Below are 18852 nucleotides of genomic sequence, written 5' to 3'. Positions count from 1 at the left end.
CATCATCACCTCAGTGGTTGGTTGTCAATTAGGACCTTTGAACTTGTCCTTGGGAGTGTTGTTTTAATCCGGAAGATACAGGGGGGTAGAGGTGCGCTCTGTCCTCGTGCGTAGGTGTGGCCATCCTGCTCGTCCAACTCCTTCTCCCCACGTGACTGAAGACCATGAATTTGAGCTTTCATTGAATTAAAAATGCTATTGTCCTAATAGAACTCTGATGTCTTCTTTGTTCTCTCCAAGCTTCTGAACAGTAGGTTCATTCCTTCACAAGATTGTAACTAGTTTCTGTTCTTCTCAGCTGAACACGATCTTGACTTCTTGGCTCACCTTTCTCACCTTTCTGAACTTTGCTTGTAATACATTTGTTTTCTAAGTGTGCCACGCTGAAAAAAGGGCCTTTCACCTTTAACTCAGCTCTGCTTATAGTTCATAATGGGACCATCCATTCTTTACTCATTCATATGTATCCATACATTGTTGCTTGCCGCAATCTATTTACTATAAAGCTAGCCACATGAAAACTTTGTCTGCTTGCGTTACTTTGCATTTGTACACGTATGAACTGGCTTAATATCTTCATCGTTTCTGTAGCATGTCTCTTCATCTTGAGCCCAAGATGTTGCCTGTCTTTGATGCTTTCTTGATGCCTTATAGAATATCCACATTCTCTCGTCTCTGCATCTCTTCTCTATACATCAGCTTTGCTCTGTGTGGCTTTACCAATCTGCTTCGTCAGTCAGGCATCCTGTTTCTTCTGCGAATATGGTTAAGCAGCCATCACCCTGTCTTGAATGCAGTTAAAGTTTTCTCAACGGGAACCTTGCCTCCAGGATTTCCTTTGGCATCTGTTGTTTCAATTGTTCTGCATATGTCACATACTCTGGCTTCCAACATATAGGCATTCTGGGTAAAGTGGTTGAGGTGGGCATACTTGGCTCCTTCTCTAAACTCCCCCCTCTGGGCTATTCATCAACCACCAATTAATTCTTCGTCTGTGCCTTATTTCTTGTCTTCGTATCCTGGACATAATCTTCTTCATCTGGATTTGTCCATTCAGTTTCCTATTTCAGATAGCCATCTCGGCCCTTGAACCGGCCTCTTGTTCTGCAGAGCGCTATGTGTGACAGACAATGAGCTGTCTGAACCTCTATTTCAATAGCTATTAAGATCTTGGACTTCCCCATACTGTATGACAGGAGTGCACATAAAAAGCATTCCTTCTTTGATGATCTATTTCCTTTTTCATTCATATGCTGATACCAAATGTTATTCCCCAGATGCGCTGTACTGTCCAGATAGTTATTCAGCTCATAATCATCCTCTTTAGCATTTCTTTTTGGTCTTGCTTTTTCCATATGTGCTTCTATTATCAAATCATGAAGCATTTCAGATGAACTCTTCCTTCGTGGACCAATTAATGGAGCAGGTGTCAGTGGACTGGGTGCATTCACATATGCTATCTGTATAGGGAAATGTGCAAAAAGCCTTTCCCTCTCCTGCTGTTTTTGTCTAGCAGCAGCAAATGATAGCCACACAAGGTCTGCAAAATTCTCCATACGTGACCTCTCTACAAAGGGTAACTTATGCTCCATTATCACAGGATCAGGTGCTCTTGTGGGTACCTTTTAGAGTGGGAACAATCACATGAGGTTTCTGCTGCCTAGTAGTTGCCACGTTTGTATCCCCTTTCTCTCTTACAGGAGGATACACCAAAGTTTTTACCTCATCTGTCTTGACCTAGTATGCAGTTCATACCGCAAGTGACAGCAGTACCACTATGAATAAAACACAGGTGTAAATGACAAACATGTATGAAAGATGACAACAGCTTTTCACACATGGTGGACGTCTCTCATGATCCTCAATGATATTCGCTTCTGATGCTGCCCATTTTACTCTACTAAGGAAGTAAAACACCTTTTACTGGGGCAACATATTGCAACATGACCCGGAATATGATGAATCAGCTCAAAAAAGTTCCTCAAACAGCTTCATCTGGGTGGATTATCTCAACGGCATACACCAGTTCCCAATGAACACCTCAAATCTGTCTAATATCAGACGACATGAGGACCTTTTTCAGCATGAAACAAAGTTCCTTGATCAGCAGACCATTGGCTGTTCTCCCTCGACAGGTTTCATTCAATACTCCTTCGTATCTCAGAATACACATTCACATGCATTGTTTCTCGGGTCTCTCAAGAATGTTCTGACATCGGTCCGTCTTCCAACAGCATATGGAAATTCCTCAATTATTAAGTGAAATAATTGAACAGTCAGTATAAGCTTTTTATCCAGTGGCAGGGGCATTTGTATGTTCCCACTAACTCAGAAAGCCTTAGAATCTGTTCAGTGATTGCTGCAGCTATTTCTCATTTTTTGATGATTCTCAGGACTCTACTGGAATTTCTTGATCGCCAAAGTTCTCCTATTCTTTAGCGGAAAATGAGTGCACAAAGTAAACAGAAAATCTTGCTCGAATGTTCCCTACAATGTTTTGATTGGGTACCGCCATAGGCACTTCCAAAGAGAATTTCAGTGAAAAGATCACAGATGACTAGGCCTTTGCATTTGTCTTGCTCGTCGGCTTCAGGCGAAGTCACGTCCCTCCCTAATGGACAGCTAATTGAAGCGCAGTACGCGCCTCTTCTTTAGTGTGGTTTTGCAAAGTTCATGACCTGATGTCTGGTGAAAAATTTGGGAAGACAAAGTCCTTTAATTCTGGTTGTTGCAGCATCTCCTCCTGTGTTCTGCACTGCCCCACACCGCTGTTTTTGGAGCTCATCTGAAACGACAAGGATACTTGAAGTTATACATATAAGGAACACATGTAGCTCCTTTCCTACCAATTCTATTGCTGCTTGGGAATCACATCTAAGTCTAGAAGAAGGGGTGAGGGACGTCCTCATCCGCCTCCATTTCACTCTCTCCCTGCAAAATTAGGATGGTGGTCCATACCTGGCCAATTCCTTATTTTATGCATTGCCAGTGATAGACAGTGCAACCCATCCTTTCTTTCATGGTCAATACTTATTTGGCTATTCTCTCCTTAAGCAGGCTGTCGGAGTCTCTTTCTAACTATGTCTGTCTGCTTGGGACACGCCAATGAAACCTTCTTATATACCGAACAACAAGCTTAATCATTCAAAGGCTTCATTTAATGGACAATCAGGGTCATTGGGCCTCATTACGAGGTTGGAGGTAGCCATGGCGCTATTAGCGCCATGGTTGCCTCCAAACTCGTTCCGACTCCGCCCTGGTGAATGGAGCAATTACCGGTCCATTCCAAGGTTGGCGGGGCCGGTAATTCCCCATTCACCAGGGCCATTCCCCATTCCCATTTGAGCCCCCAGAGGGCTCAATGGGAATGAGGAAGGTGCTAATAACGGTACCGCAAACTGTGGTACCGTTATAAGCTCTAGAGTCCCTTTGCGGGTCCCGTCCTTAATGCCTGAAAAAACAGGCGTTAAGGAAGGACCCGCAAAGGGAACTCGTAGTAGGGTGGTAAGGGATTACCGACACCGGTGCCCTTACCGGTGCCGGTAATCCCTTACCGCCCACCTCATAATGAGGCCCATTATCTTGTTTCACTACTTTTCATAATTCTCATCTATAAATACTTTTTGAACCTCTAATTTCACTACACAGGTGGCATCTGGGCATGTATCCATGGTCCATCTTCAGTCCACCCTAAAAAAGGGCATGCTTCTATTTATCATATACCCAGGTTTATCTTTCGCTTTTGCAATACCGACATGGATACTAAAAAAGGTTTCCTATCATTTCAAAAATAATTCTCCTAACAGTGTGTGACATGTGCCCAGCAGTAAACTTTTTAACACACAGTGCACTTTACTATACAAAATGCAACATGTTCTACTTTATTCAAACTGAACCATTCCTCGCACTTGTGGCGTGGTTCTTTTCTATTGACATGCACAAGGCAGTGTAGCTATCCTATTACCATCCTTTCTAAGGCTACAGGCATCACCGGCGTACCAGTGCTGTCTTGTCGCCACACAGGTGGAGTCACTGTATACCGTTACTTCGTGGTCTGCACGATTTCTCTAGCACGACAATCAAGGCCACTAACTCAGCAGCCTTTACCGAAAAGTGAGACAATAGTCATACATTTTGCAATACTCCAACCCTCTCCATTAGTCGTGTACTTTATCCCAGCGGCACCTGTATCTCTTAATCTATTACCCTGATTGATTCTCAAAGAAACATAAATAAAGAAAATCTCGCCCTGCTTCCAACATCTCTTCCTTTACCTTCGAGGGTTCATCATGACATTTCTTAAAATACAAACAGCCTTGAGCCTGCTCAGATTCTGCCAGTGTTTTCCACTGCACCGATGGCAGAATTCTCTTTTCTATGTCTGATTATTTGATCACCAGTTTTAACACAAACCCCTCATAGGCAGTTGCCCTCGGAAACACCAACATACCCTCAGGTCTTCCTAAACAGAAAAAGCACTACATGTTCAATACATAACGTCACCAAAATCATCTCATCACTATACCATCAGCCCTCATAATGGCATACTCAACGGCTGTCATCATTAGTCGCAAGGGGACTGGCTCCTCATGACTTGGTCCACAAAATCCCCCTGTGATGCGCGTAAGGCCCACGCTAATATAAATCCCTGCATGTGCCAATTTTTATCATCTCAGTTCCATTTGCATATGACAATAAGGACATTCCTCAATATAGTTTAATCATCCTCAAACTAAAGTCTAATCAATGTTCCTTCTTTCCTTCATCAAAACCTCTTTTATTCTCCTCAGTTCTTTCTACAAGCCCTTATCCACAATTAAATTGGCATTCTCCATCATGTCTCAATCAAAATATTCCAGGAGCTCTCATGTGAACATAATTTGTCCAAAGACTCTCACGTTTACCTGCTCTCACCCATTTAAACAATACTTATCCCAAAATTGTTTTGCCATCCGTTCCATAATCTCTTAAACAATTCCTTTATTAATAACTTCAGTCAGCGTCTATCATGCATGACTAATCTCTTTTATACTATAGCAGCAAATATCCTTAAGAGAAAAACAAGCTTGGCCCTCTTTCTTAATCATAAATACCCTTTATCTTAATACATGACTATTAGGTATTTTCGCAACCTTATCCATTAAGACTTGTCAATTATGTTAACAAAATACGCACTTCATAGTGACAATCTTTCCAGTTTTTTTAAAAAACATACCTTGTGTGCCCACGCATCCCATAAATACCATAAAAAAACTCAATCATGCTCAACCAATATATTCCTAATATATATATATTTTTAAAACCACACCATACTCTACTTAATAAAAGAAACTCATGTTCAACTTTTCTGTTACTAAATCTCAATCTATAATACTTATAAATGTCTATCTTGACAATACCCATAACACAAACCTGTCACACTCTCCTATAGAGACTTACAATTCTTCAATAAATGAAACTCTCCTTACAGCTCCTATAAAGTCTTAATATTTGTGACATTTTCAAACATCAACATGTCCCGTCTTGTGTATATGATGTTACCTCCCAATTCAATTGTGACACCTCCCCCTTATTCTAAGAATCATTAAGTGTCCTGTACTTAAGCTTTGCTGTGTCTACCTTTTATAGCCACGTCATTGGCATCAGTCTTTTCTAAAGGCATTGAATCATCCTCAGCGCTCGCTTTTGCTGCACTGTCTTACCCTGAACAAATGAATTTCCATTTATGCTGCAAATATGCATGCAGGCTTGTCGTCCCCCCTCTGACCATAGGGTTGCTTTTTTAGATTGATCCAGCTGCGTCAAAGATCCTTAATGCCCGAGAGATAAAAAGGCCTGGACTACGTCCATTAGAAATCTTAAATTACGCACCAGACTTCCCAAAATCTATGAGCCTCTTACCAGATCTCTACCACCTTCCAATAAGAAAACTAATTGCTACCACATTTCGACATCTACTAGTGTGAAATGGCCCACCGCACTTTCCACTTGTCATGTATCCGATACTCAGACTCCCACACTGATCTCCAAGGCATCGGTCCCCAATAGCCTTACCCCTTGCCTAACCGCAATCAAAGAAGACAATCAATCCCTCAAAGGAGCTCTCCTTAATGCAAGGTCCCTGGTGGCTCATGCTATTGACATAGCTGAGTTAATCACAGAAGACAGCCTAGACTTCCTAGCCATAACTGAATCATGGTTACACAATGCTGCAGGACCTGCACTCACGTTTGCTGTCCCAGAAGGATACACCATTTTCATATAAGATAGAGATGGACCCCGAGGCAGTGGAATAGCGATCATATCCAGAGACAGTCTATCCATGAGAATAGTTGCCCTACATGACCTGCAATCATGCGAATCCCTCTCTATCAAGCTACCACTAAAGAACTCCCAATCACTCACTATGCATGTAATTTACAGACCCCCTGGGCTTATTGGCACATTTGAAGAGGACCTGCATAACTTAATTGTTAGTAATCTCAAACCCACCTCCCAAGTTCTCTTGCTTGGTGACTTTAACTTAGGCCTGAATGATCCTTCGGACAAACAGGCCTGCAAATAGTAAACTCCCTCAATGCATTAGGATTAACACAAAAGGTGAACGCGACCACCCATATCAAGGGTAGAACCCTGGACTGGGTAGCCGACCACAACTGTATAGCTACTATTACCTCAATTTCTCCCCTATCCTGGACTGACCATTTCCTTGTGTCCTTGACACTTTCCTCTACCAGACAGAGATTCATAGCTCCCCTAATAGCGCCACCTTGTCTAATCAGATTAAAAAAGAATATAACAGTGGATAGTGTGATCCCTAATATTCTACCCACCCTAAATTCTCTGCCAGACAGCCTTGACCCAAGCACTTTGGTGCAAGAAAATAATAAGATCATGCTCTCCACTTTGGACAAAGTCGCCCCTCTCAAACTGAGAGCTAGTAAAGCCAAACAACACCTTAACAAGTGGTTCACTCCACAATTAAAGGACCTGCGACTGTTAAAAAGAAAATGTGAAACTGACTGGCGGCTCTGCCCCTCCTATGAGAACAAAAAGAAGCTAGCGTCCACTGCATCACATTATAAAAAAGAAATATGCCAGGCAAAAAGAAATTCCTACAATGAACGTATAGCCAATTCCAACTCTAGTATGAAAGAATTATTCACACTCCTAAAAGAGCTAGAGTCCCCCATCTCCTCACCTGATATCTGCATCAAAGATAAGAACTGGTGCTCAGAGATACAACAAGCACTAACCAACAAAATCAACACTCTCCAAACCAAAATAAAACATAAGAAAGACTCCCTGAACTTACCTCAACCAACTCACTATCCTTAAACCGTCTAATTGTAAAGGAGATGTCTGCCCAGCGCACATCATAAAAGAGGCTGCGAGAGACCTCGCCCCTTTCATCTCCAAACCGATTAATGCCTCTTTTGCCTCCGCACCAACCCAGCCAATCTCAAACAATCCTGGGTGCTCCCGCTACTCAAGAAGCAAACCTTAGACCCACTTATCGCCACCAATTACAGCCCTATCACAACAGTACCATTTTTACTCAAAATTTTGGATAACATTGCATACTTGCAGATCCAAAGACACCTCGAACAGCACAAACTCCTAGGGGTCCAACAATCAGGATTCCGACCATTACATGGGATGGAAACTGTACTGATTGACCTGAAGACTCAGATCAATGAGTTGAGAGATCAAGGGAAGACAGCATTATTGCTGTGACTTGATCTCTTGGCTGTATTCGACCTGGTCGATCATAAGGTCCTATATAGTCATCTTGATACAGCAGCCCATTTCTCCATAGGCGCTGTTAAATGGATAGAATCATTCTTGAGTGACAGAACGAGCAGAGTGTTCTCACCCTCAGCAGCTGCGGATCCTACCCATATCATGTGTGGGGTCCCTCAGGGCTCCTGTGTGTCTCCCACTCTGTACAACATATTCACCAAGCCACTGTTCGATAATCTGGACCTTCTGGGTGTTACCTACACTAACTACGCAGATGACACTCAGATTCTCCCTCCACTCCTCCCACTTTCTGGGGATCATGGCAGGGACTTGGCGTTGGTGAATAGGCATGGATGGCCACTCACGGCTTATGCCTGAATGATGACAAGACAGAATTGATAATCCTCAGCTCCCCCTCCAACATTTCCAAACTAGGTCATGAATACGCCTCCTTCATCATTGACGGTATTAACACCATTGTCTCTAAGGAGGTAAAAACACTTGGAGGCCGATTCATGGAATAATTAGCGCGGCGCAAGTGGGCAAAAACGTGCGATTCGCAGTGGAATTGCGAAAATCGCAGTGCAAGTGCGAAAATCGCACGAAAAGCAGCGCACATCGATTCATGGAAGGGCGTGCGCGAAAAAACCATCTGATGTGCGCTAAAAAAGTGTGCGGCGCACGTTGGCGCACAGGCCATCTAACGGCGTGCGCCAGGTCACAGCGGAAATCGCACAGGCCACAGCGAAAATTGCACATAGCGCGGCGCACACAACAAAAGTAGGCGTAACACGGGGCGTAACACTCGGAATGGGGAACAACTTGCCAAAATGTGGGCGTCACGGGGGAAGTACAGGGTGCAAGTGCGCGGAACGCCCACACGCTCGCCTACAACACGTATTCATGGAATCGAATAGGGCAAAACAGCGCACGGTCAAACCAGCGCACAGGCACAAACACGACCGCCACAAGAAAGCAGGCGGTTGCGTCCCTGCGCCTGTAAAAAATATGCGCCAAAAGGTGCGCCAACAAATAGCACCTATATACAGCTATGATGAATGTCCTATACTGTGGCCCTCCAGGACAAATGACGTGCAAAGGGGTACACACAAACACGGACACCCGCTGACTGAAAAATAACGTGTGCGTGTATTTCGGGGTGCGCGGGAAGTTTCACACGCGAATTGGCTGGGTACGTGGATTCCAGGGGTGCGCGGGAAGTTTCACACGCGATTTGGCTGGGTACATGGATTTCAGGGGTGCGCGGGAAGTTCCACACGCGATTTGGCCGGGTACGTGGATTTCAGGGGTGCGCGCGAAGTTTCACACGCGATTTGGCTGGTTACGTGGATTCCAGGGGTGCGCAGGAAGTTTCACACGCGATTTGGCTGGGTACGTGTATTTCGGAGGTGCGGGGGAATGCTACACGTGATTTGGCCATGTGGGTCCCCCAGGTGTTCCCTCTACACCCTCCACGGCCCCTGCAGGCAGCCCACACCACAGGGTACTACCCTGCACCCCTGCTCATGTCCCACAGGCAACCCATCCACCATGGCCATGCCCACCAGCCAACCCACATGTCACCTTGCACCACTGATCACCAACACATGTCTCCCACCACCCCCACCCCCCAGCACTGCAGGGGCAGCCTACACCAGGCCCCCAATCATGTCACCCACCACCCCCACCCCCCAGCAGTGCAGGGGCAGCCTCCACCAGGACCTCACTCATGTCACCCACTACCCCCACCCCCCAGCCACCAGGGGCAGCCTCCACCAGGCCCCCACTCATGTCACCCACCACCCCCACCCCCCAGCCACCAGGGGCAGCCTCCACCAGGCCCCCACTCATGTCTCCCACCACCCCCACCCCCCAGCCACCAGGGGCAGCCTCCACCAGGCCCCCACTCATGTCCCCTATTACCCCACCCCCCCGCAGTGCAGGGGCAGCTTCCACCAGGCCCCCACTCATGTCTCCCACCACCCCCAGCCACCAGGGGCACCCTTCACCAGGCCCCCACCCATGTCTCCCACCACCCCCTACCCCCAGCAGTGCAGGGGCAGCCTCCACCAGGCCCCCACTCATGTCACTCACCACCCCCACCCCACAGCGGCAGCCTCCACCAGGCCCCTTCTCATGTCTCCCACCACCCCCAACCCCAGCCACCAGGGGCAGCCTCCACCAGGCCCCCACTCATGTCCCCTATTACCCCCACCCCCCCCGCAGTGCAGGGGCAGCCTCCACCAGGCCCCCACTCATGTCTCCCACCACCCCCAGCCACCAGCGGCACCCTCCACCCAGCCCCCACCCATGTCTCCCACCACCCCCTACCCCCCAGCAGTCAGGGGGAGCCTCCACCAGGCCCCCACTCATGTCTCCCACCACCCCCACCCCCCAGCAGTGCAGGGGCAGCCTCCACCAGGCCCCCACTCATGTCACCCACCACCCCCACCCCCCAGCAGTGCAGGGGCAGCCTCCACCAGGCTCCCACTCATGTCACACACCACCCCCACCCCCCAGCCACCAGGAGCAGCCTCCACCAGGCCCCCACTCATGTCTCCCACCACCCTCACCCCCAGCCACCAGGGGCAGCCTCCACCAGGCCCCCACTCATGTCCCCTATTACCCCCACCCCCCGCAGTGCAGGGGCAGCCTCACCAGGCCCCAACTCATGTCTCCTCCCAACCCCCAACCCCCAGCCACCAGATGCACCCTCGACCAGGCCCCCACCCATGTCTCCCACCACCTCTTACCCCCCAGCAGTCAGGGGCAGCCTCCACCAGGCCCCCACTCATGTCTCCCACCACCCCCATCCCCCAGCAGTGCAGGGGCAGCCTCCACCAGGCCCCCACTCGTGTCACCCACCACCCCCACCCCCCAGCAGTGCAGGGGCACCCTCCACCAGGCCCCCACTCATGTCACCCACCACCCCCACCCCCCAGCCACCAGGGGCAGCCTCCACCAGGCCCCCACTCATGTCTCCCACCACCCCCACCCCCCAGCCACCAGGGGCAGCCTCCACCAGGCCCCCACTCATGTCCCCTATTACCCCAACCCCCCACAGTGCAGGGGCAGCCTCCACCAGGCCCCCACTCATGTCTCCCACCACCCCCACCCCCCCGCCACCAGGGGCACCCTCCACCAGGCCCCCACCCATGTCTCGCACCACCCCCTACCACCCAGCAGTCAGGGGCAGCCTCCACCAGGCCCCCACTCATGTCTCCCACCACCCCCACCCCCTAGCAGTGCAGGGGCAGCCTCCACCAGGCCCCCACTCATGTCACCCACCACCCCCACCCCCCAGCCACCAGGGGCAGCCTCCACCAGGCCCCCACTCATGTCTCCCACCACCCCCACCCCCCAGCCACCAGGGGCATCCTCCACCAGGCCCCCACTCATGTCCCCTATTACCCCCACCCCCCTGCAGTGCAGGGGCAGCCTCCACCAGGCCCCCACTCATGTCTCCCACCACCCCCACCCCCCAGCCACCAGGGGCACCCTCCACCAGGCCCCCACCCATGTCTCCCACCACCCCCTAACCCCCAGCAGTCAGGGGCAGCCTCCACCAGGCCCCCACTCATGTCACCCACCACCCCCACCCCCCAGCAGTGCAGGGGCAGCCTCCACCAGGCCCCCACTCATGTCACCCACCATCCCCACCCCCCAGCCACCAGGGGCAGCCTCCACCAGGCCCCCACTCATGTCTCCCACCACCCCCACCCCCCAGCCACCAGGGGCAGCCTCCACCAGGCCCCCACTCATGTCCCCTATTACCCCCACCCCCTCGCAGTGCAGGGGCAGCTTCCACCAGGCCCCCACTCATGTCTCCCACCACCCCCACCCCCCAGCCACCAGTGGCACCCTCCACCAGGCCCCCACCCATGTCTCCCACCACCCCCACCCCCCAGCAGTGCAGGGGCAGCCTCCACCAGGCCCCCACTCATGTCACCCGGCCCCCCACACCCCAGCCACCAGGGGCAGCCTCCACCGGGCCCCCACTCATGTCTCCCGCCACCCCCACCCCCCAGCAGTGCAGGGGCAGCCTCCACCAGGCCCCCACTCATGTCACCCGGCCCCCCACCCCCCAGCCACCAGGGGCAGCCTCCACCGGGCCCCCACTCATGTCTCCCGCCACCACCACCCCCCAGCCACCAGGGGCAGCCTCCACCAGGCCCCCACTCATGGCCCCTATTACCCCCACCCCCCTGCAGTGCAGGGGCAGCCTCACCAGGCCCCCACTCATGTCTCCCCCCACCCCCCAGCCACCAGGCGCACCCTCCACCAGGCCCCCACCCATGTCTCCCACCACCCCCTACCCCCCAGCAGTCAGGGGCAGCCTCCACCAGGCCCCCACTCATGTCTCCCACCACCCCCACCCCCCAGCAGTGCAGGGGCAGCCTCAACCAGGCCCCCACTCATGTCACCCACCATCCCCACCCCCCAGCAGTGCAGGGGCACCCTCCACCAGGCCCCCACTCATGTCATCCACCACCCCCACCCCCCAGCCTCCAGGGGCAGCCTCCACCAGGCCCCCACTCATGTCTCCCACCACCCCCACCCCCCAGCCACCAGGGGCAGCCTCCACCAGGCCCCCACGCATGTCCCCTATTACCCCCACTCCCCCGCAGTGCAGGGGCAGCCTCCACCAGGCCCCCACTCATGTCTCCCACCACCCCCACCCCCCAGCTACCAGGGGCACCCTCCACCAGGCCCCCACCCATGTCTCCCACCACCCCCTACCCCCCAGCAGTCAGGGGCAGCCTCCACCAGGCCCCCACTCATGTCTCCCACCACCCCCACCCCCCAGCAGTGCAGGGGCAGCCTCCACCAGGCCCCCACTCATGTCACCCACCACCCCCACCCCCCAGCCACCAGGGGCAGCCTCCACCAGGCCCCCACTCATGTCTCCCACCACCCCCACCCCCCAGCCACTAGGGGCAGCCTCCACCAGGGCCCCACTCATGTCCCCTATTACCCCCACCCCCCGCAGTGCAGGGGCAGCCTCCACCAGGCCCCCACTCATGTCTCCCACCACCCCCACCCCCCAGCCACCAGGGGCACCCTCCACCAGGCCCCCACCAATGTCTCCCACCACCCCTACCCCCCAGCAGTCAGGGGCAGCCTCCACCAGGCCCCCACTCATGTCTCCCACCACCCCCAACCCCCATCAGTGCAGGGGCAGCCTCCACCAGGCCCCCACTCATGTCACCCACCACCCCACCACCCAGCAGTGCAGGGGCAGCCTCCACCAGGCCCCCACTCATGTCACTCACCACCCCCACCCCACAGCGGCAGCCTCCACCAGGCCCCTACTCATGTCTCCCACCACCCCCAACCCCAGCCACCAGGGGCAGCCTCCACCAGGCCCCCACTCATGTCCCCTATTACCCCCACCCCCCCCGCAGTGCAGGGGCAGCCTCCACCAGGCCCCCACTCATGTCTCCCACCACCCCCAGCCACCAGCGGCACCCTCCACCCAGCCCCCACCCATGTCTCCCACCACCCCCTACCCCCCAGCAGTCAGGGGGAGCCTCCACCAGGCCCCCACTCATGTCTCCCACCACCCCCACCCCCCAGCAGTGCAGGGGCAGCCTCCACCAGGCCCCCACTCATGTCACCCACCACCCCCACCCCCCAGCAGTGCAGGGGCAGCCTCCACCAGGCTCCCACTCATGTCACACACCACCCCCACCCCCCAGCCACCAGGAGCAGCCTCCACCAGGCCCCCACTCATGTCTCCCACCACCCTCACCCCCAGCCACCAGGGGCAGCCTCCACCAGGCCCCCACTCATGTCCCCTATTACCCCCACCCCCCGCAGTGCAGGGGCAGCCTCACCAGGCCCCAACTCATGTCTCCCCCCAACCCCCAACCCCCAGCCACCAGATGCACCCTCCACCAGACCCCCACCCATGTCTCCCACCACCTCTTACCCCCCAGCAGTCAGGGGCAGCCTCCACCAGGCCCCCACTCATGTCTCCCACCACCCCCATCCCCCAGCAGTGCAGGGGCAGCCTCCACCAGGCCCCCACTCGTGTCACCCACCACCCCCACCCCCCAGCAGTGCAGGGGCACCCTCCACCAGGCCCCCACTCATGTCACCCACCACCCCCACCCCCCAGCCACCAGGGGCAGCCTCCACCAGGCCCCCACTCATGTCTCCCACCACCCCCACCCCCCAGCCACCAGGGGCAGCCTCCACCAGGCCCCCACTCATGTCCCCTATTACCCCAACCCCCCACAGTGCAGGGGCAGCCTCCACCAGGCCCCCACTCATGTCTCCCACCACCCCCACCCCCCCGCCACCAGGGGCACCCTCCACCAGGCCCCCACCCATGTCTCCCACCACCCCCTACCACCCAGCAGTCAGGGGCAGCCTCCACCAGGCCCCCACTCATGTCTCCCACCACCCCCACCCCCTAGCAGTGCAGGGGCAGCCTCCACCAGGCCCCCACTCATGTCACCCACCACCCCCACCCCCCAGCCACCAGGGGCAGCCTCCACCAGGCCCCCACTCATGTCTCCCACCACCCCCACCCCCCAGCCACCAGGGGCATCCTCCACCAGGCCCCCACTCATGTCCCCTATTACCCCCACCCCCCTGCAGTGCAGGGGCAGCCTCCACCAGGCCCCCACTCATGTCTCCCACCACCCCCACCCCCCAGCCACCAGGGGCACCCTCCACCAGGCCCCCACCCATGTCTCCCACCACCCCCTAACCCCCAGCAGTCAGGGGCAGCCTCCACCAGGCCCCCACTCATGTCACCCACCACCCCCACCCCCCAGCAGTGCAGGGGCAGCCTCCACCAGGCCCCCACTCATGTCACCCACCATCCCCACCCCCCAGCCACCAGGGGCAGCCTCCACCAGGCCCCCACTCATGTCTCCCACCACCCCCACCCCCCAGCCACCAGGGGCAGCCTCCACCAGGCCCCCACTCATGTCCCCTATTACCCCCACCCCCTCGCAGTGCAGGGGCAGCTTCCACCAGGCCCCCACTCATGTCTCCCACCACCCCCACCCCCCAGCCACCAGTGGCACCCTCCACCAGGCCCCCACCCATGTCTCCCACCACCCCCACCCCCCAGCAGTGCAGGGGCAGCCTCCACCAGGCCCCCACTCATGTCACCCGGCCCCCCACCCCCCAGCCACCAGGGGCAGCCTCCACCGGGCCCCCACTCATGTCTCCCGCCACCCCCACCCCCCAGCAGTGCAGGGGCAGCCTCCACCAGGCCCCCACTCATGTCACCCGGCCCCCCACCCCCCAGCCACCAGGGGCAGCCTCCACCGGGCCCCCACTCATGTCTCCCGCCACCACCACCCCCCAGCCACCAGGGGCAGCCTCCACCAGGCCCCCACTCATGGCCCCTATTACCCCCACCCCCCTGCAGTGCAGGGGCAGCCTCACCAGGCCCCCACTCATGTCTCCCCCCACCCCCCAGCCACCAGGCGCACCCTCCACCAGGCCCCCACCCATGTCTCCCACCACCCCCTACCCCCCAGCAGTCAGGGGCAGCCTCCACCAGGCCCCCACTCATGTCTCCCACCACCCCCACCCCCCAGCAGTGCAGGGGCAGCCTCAACCAGGCCCCCACTCATGTCACCCACCATCCCCACCCCCCAGCAGTGCAGGGGCACCCTCCACCAGGCCCCCACTCATGTCATCCACCACCCCCACCCCCCAGCCACCAGGGGCAGCCTCCACCAGGCCCCCACTCATGTCTCCCACCACCCCCACCCCCCAGCCACCAGGGGCAGCCTCCACCAGGCCCCCACGCATGTCCCCTATTACCCCCACTCCCCCGCAGTGCAGGGGCAGCCTCCACCAGGCCCCCACTCATGTCTCCCACCACCCCCACCCCCCAGCCACCAGGGGCACCCTCCACCAGGCCCCCACCCATGTCTCCCTCCACCCCCTACCCCCCAGCAGTCAGGGGCAGCCTCCACCAGGCCCCCACTCATGTCTCCCACCACCCCCACCCCCCAGCAGTGCAGGGGCAGCCTCCACCAGGCCCCCACTCATGTCACCCACCACCCCCACCCCCCAGCCACCAGGGGCAGCCTCCACCAGGCCCCCACTCATGTCTCCCACCACCCCCACCCCCCAGCCACTAGGGGCAGCCTCCACCAGGGCCCCACTCATGTCCCCTATTACCCCCACCCCCCGCAGTGCAGGGGCAGCCTCCACCAGGCCCCCACTCATGTCTCCCACCACCCCCACCCCCCAGCCACCAGGGGCACCCTCCACCAGGCCCCCACCAATGTCTCCCACCACCCCTACCCCCCAGCAGTCAGGGGCAGCCTCCACCAGGCCCCCACTCATGTCTCCCACCACCCCCACCCCCCATCAGTGCAGGGGCAGCCTCCACCAGGCCCCCACTCATGTCACCCACCACCCCACCACCCAGCAGTGCAGGGGCAGCCTCCACCAGGCCCCCACTCATGTCACCCACCACCCCCACCCCCCAGCCACCAGGGGCAGCCTCCACCAGGCCCCCACTCATGCCTCCCACCACCCCCACCCCCCAGCCACCAGGGGCAGCCTCCACCAGGCCCCCACTCATGTCCCCTATTACCCCCACCCCCCCCGCAGTGCAGGGGCAGCCTCCACCAGGCCCCCACTCATGTCTCCCACCACCCCCACACCCCAGCCACCAGGGGCACCCTCCACCAGGCCCCCACCCATGTCTCCCACCACCCCCTACCCCCCAGCAGTCAGGGGCAGCCTCCACCAGGCCCCCACTCATGTCTCCCACCACCCCCACCCCCCAGCAGTGCAGGGGCAGCCTCCACCAGGCCCCCACTCATGTCACCCACCGCCCCAACCCCCCAGCAGTGCAGGGGCAGCCTCCACCAGGCCCCCACTCATGTCACCCACCACCCCCACCCCCCAGCCACCAGGGGCAGCCTCCACCAGGCCCCCACTCATGTCTCCCAGCACCCCCACCCCAGCCACCAGGGGCAGCCTCCACCAGGCCCCCACTCATGTCCCCTATTACCCCCACCCACCCCCCCCCACAGTGCAGGGGCAGCCTCCACCAGGCCCCCACTCATGTCTCCCAGCACCCCCACCCCCCAGCAGTGCAGGGGCAGCCTCAACCAGGCCCCCACTCATGTCACCCACCACCCCCACCCCCCAGCAGTGCAGGGGCACCCTCCACTAGGCCCCCACTCATGTCTCCCACCACCCCCACCCCCAGCCACCAGGGGCAGCCTCCACCAGGCCCCCACTCATGTCCCCTATTACCCCCCCCCGCAGTGCAGGGGCAGCCTCCACCAGGCCCCCACTCATGTCTCCCACCACCCCCACCCCCCAGCCACCAGGGGCACCCTCCACCAGGCCCCCACCCATGTCTCCCACCACCCCCTACCCCCCAGCAATCAGGGGCAGCCTCCACCAGGCCCCCACTCATGTCTCCCACCACCCCCACCCCCCAGCAGTGCAGGGGCAGCCTCCACCAGGCCCCCACTCATGTCACCCACCACCCCCACCCCCCAGCAGTGCAGGGGCAGCCTCCACCAGGCCCCCACTCATGTCACCCGCCACCCCCACCCCCCAGCCACCAGGGGCAACCTCCACCAGGCCCCCACTCATGTCTCCCACCACCCCCACCCCCCAGACACCAGGGGCAGCCTCCACCAGGCCCCCACGCATATCCCCTATTACCCCCACCCCCCCGGAGTGCAGGGGCAGCCTCCACCAGGCCCCACTCATGTCTCCCACCACCCCCACCCCCCAGCCACCAGGGGCACCCTCCACCAGGCCCCCACCCATGTCTCCCACCACCCTCTACCCCCCAGCAGTCAGGGGCAGCCTCCACCAGGCCCCCACCCATGTCTCCCACCACCCCCACCCCCCAGCAGTGCAGGGGCAGCCTCCACCAGGCCCCCACTCATGTCACCCACCACCCCCACCCCCCAGCAGTGCAGGGGCAGCCTCCACCAGGGCCCCACTCATGTCACCCACCACCCCACCCCCCAGCCACCAGGGGCAGCCTCCACCAGGCCCCCACTCATGTCTCCCACCACCCCCACCCCCCAGGGGCAGCCTCCACCAGGCCCCCACTCATGTCTCCCACCACCCCCACCCCCCAGCAGTGCAGGGGCAGCCTCCACCAGGCCCCCACTCATGTCTCCCACCACCCCCACCCCCCAGGGGCCGCCTCCGCCAGGCCCCCACTCATGTCCCCTATTACCCCCACCCCCCCGCAGTGCAGGGGCAGCCTCCACCAGGCCCCCACTCATGTCTCCCACCACCCCCACCCCCCAGCCACCAGGGGCACCCTCCACCAGGCCCCCACCCATGTCTCCCACCACCCCCTACCCCCCAGCAGTCAGGGGCAGCCTCCACCAGGCCCCCACTCATGTCTCCCACCATCCCCACCCCCAGCAGTGCAGGGGCAGCCTCCACCAGGCCCCCACTCATGTCTCCCACCACTCCCACCCCCCAGCAGTGCAGGGGCAGCCTCCACCAGGCCCCCACTCATGTCACCCACCACCCCCACCCCCCAGCAGTGCAGGGGCAGCCTCCACCAGGCCCCTACTCATGTCACCCACCACCCTCACCCCCCAGCCACCAGGGGCAGCCTCCACCAGGCCCCCACTGATGTCTCCCACCACCCCCACCCCCCAGCCACCAGGGGCAGCCTCCGCCAGGCCCCCACTCATGTCCCCTATTACCCCCACCCCCCGCAGTGCAGGGGCAGCCTACACCAGGCCCCCACTCATGTCTCCCACCACCCCCACCCCCCAGCCACCAGGGGAACCCTCCACCAGGCCCCCACCCATGTCTCCCACCACCCCCTACCCCCCAGCAGTCAGGGGCAGCCTCCACCAGGCCCCCACTCATGTCTCCCAGCACCCCCACCCCAGCCACCAGGGGCAGCCTCCACCAGGCCCCCACTCATGTCCCCTATTACCCCCACCCCCCCCGCAGTGCAGGGGCAGCCTCCACCAGGCCCCCACTCATGTCTCCCACCACCCCCACCCCCCAGCCACCAGGGGCACCCTCCACCAGGCCCCCACCCATGTCTCCCACCACCCTCTACCCCCCAGCAGTCAGGGGCAGCCTCCACCAGGCCCCCACTCATGTCTCCCACCACCCCCACCC

The 18852-nt window shown here is 58.0% G+C and overlaps 1 protein-coding gene across 4 annotated transcripts in view; it reads left to right on the top strand.

The window, feature by feature from the left end:
• Window positions 1–18852, top strand: part of DIAPH2 (diaphanous related formin 2) — a 5141990-nt gene that overhangs the window by 513426 nt on the left and 4609712 nt on the right. The window lies entirely within an intron of this gene.

Source organism: Ambystoma mexicanum, chromosome 5p (assembly GCF_040938575.1).
Source record: "Ambystoma mexicanum isolate Mex_15411 chromosome 5p, UKY_AmexF1_1, whole genome shotgun sequence".
Classification (NCBI taxonomy): domain Eukaryota; kingdom Metazoa; phylum Chordata; class Amphibia; order Caudata; family Ambystomatidae; genus Ambystoma; species Ambystoma mexicanum.
Note: the sequence above shows the minus strand (reverse complement) of the source record. Positions and strands in the feature narration are given on the sequence as shown.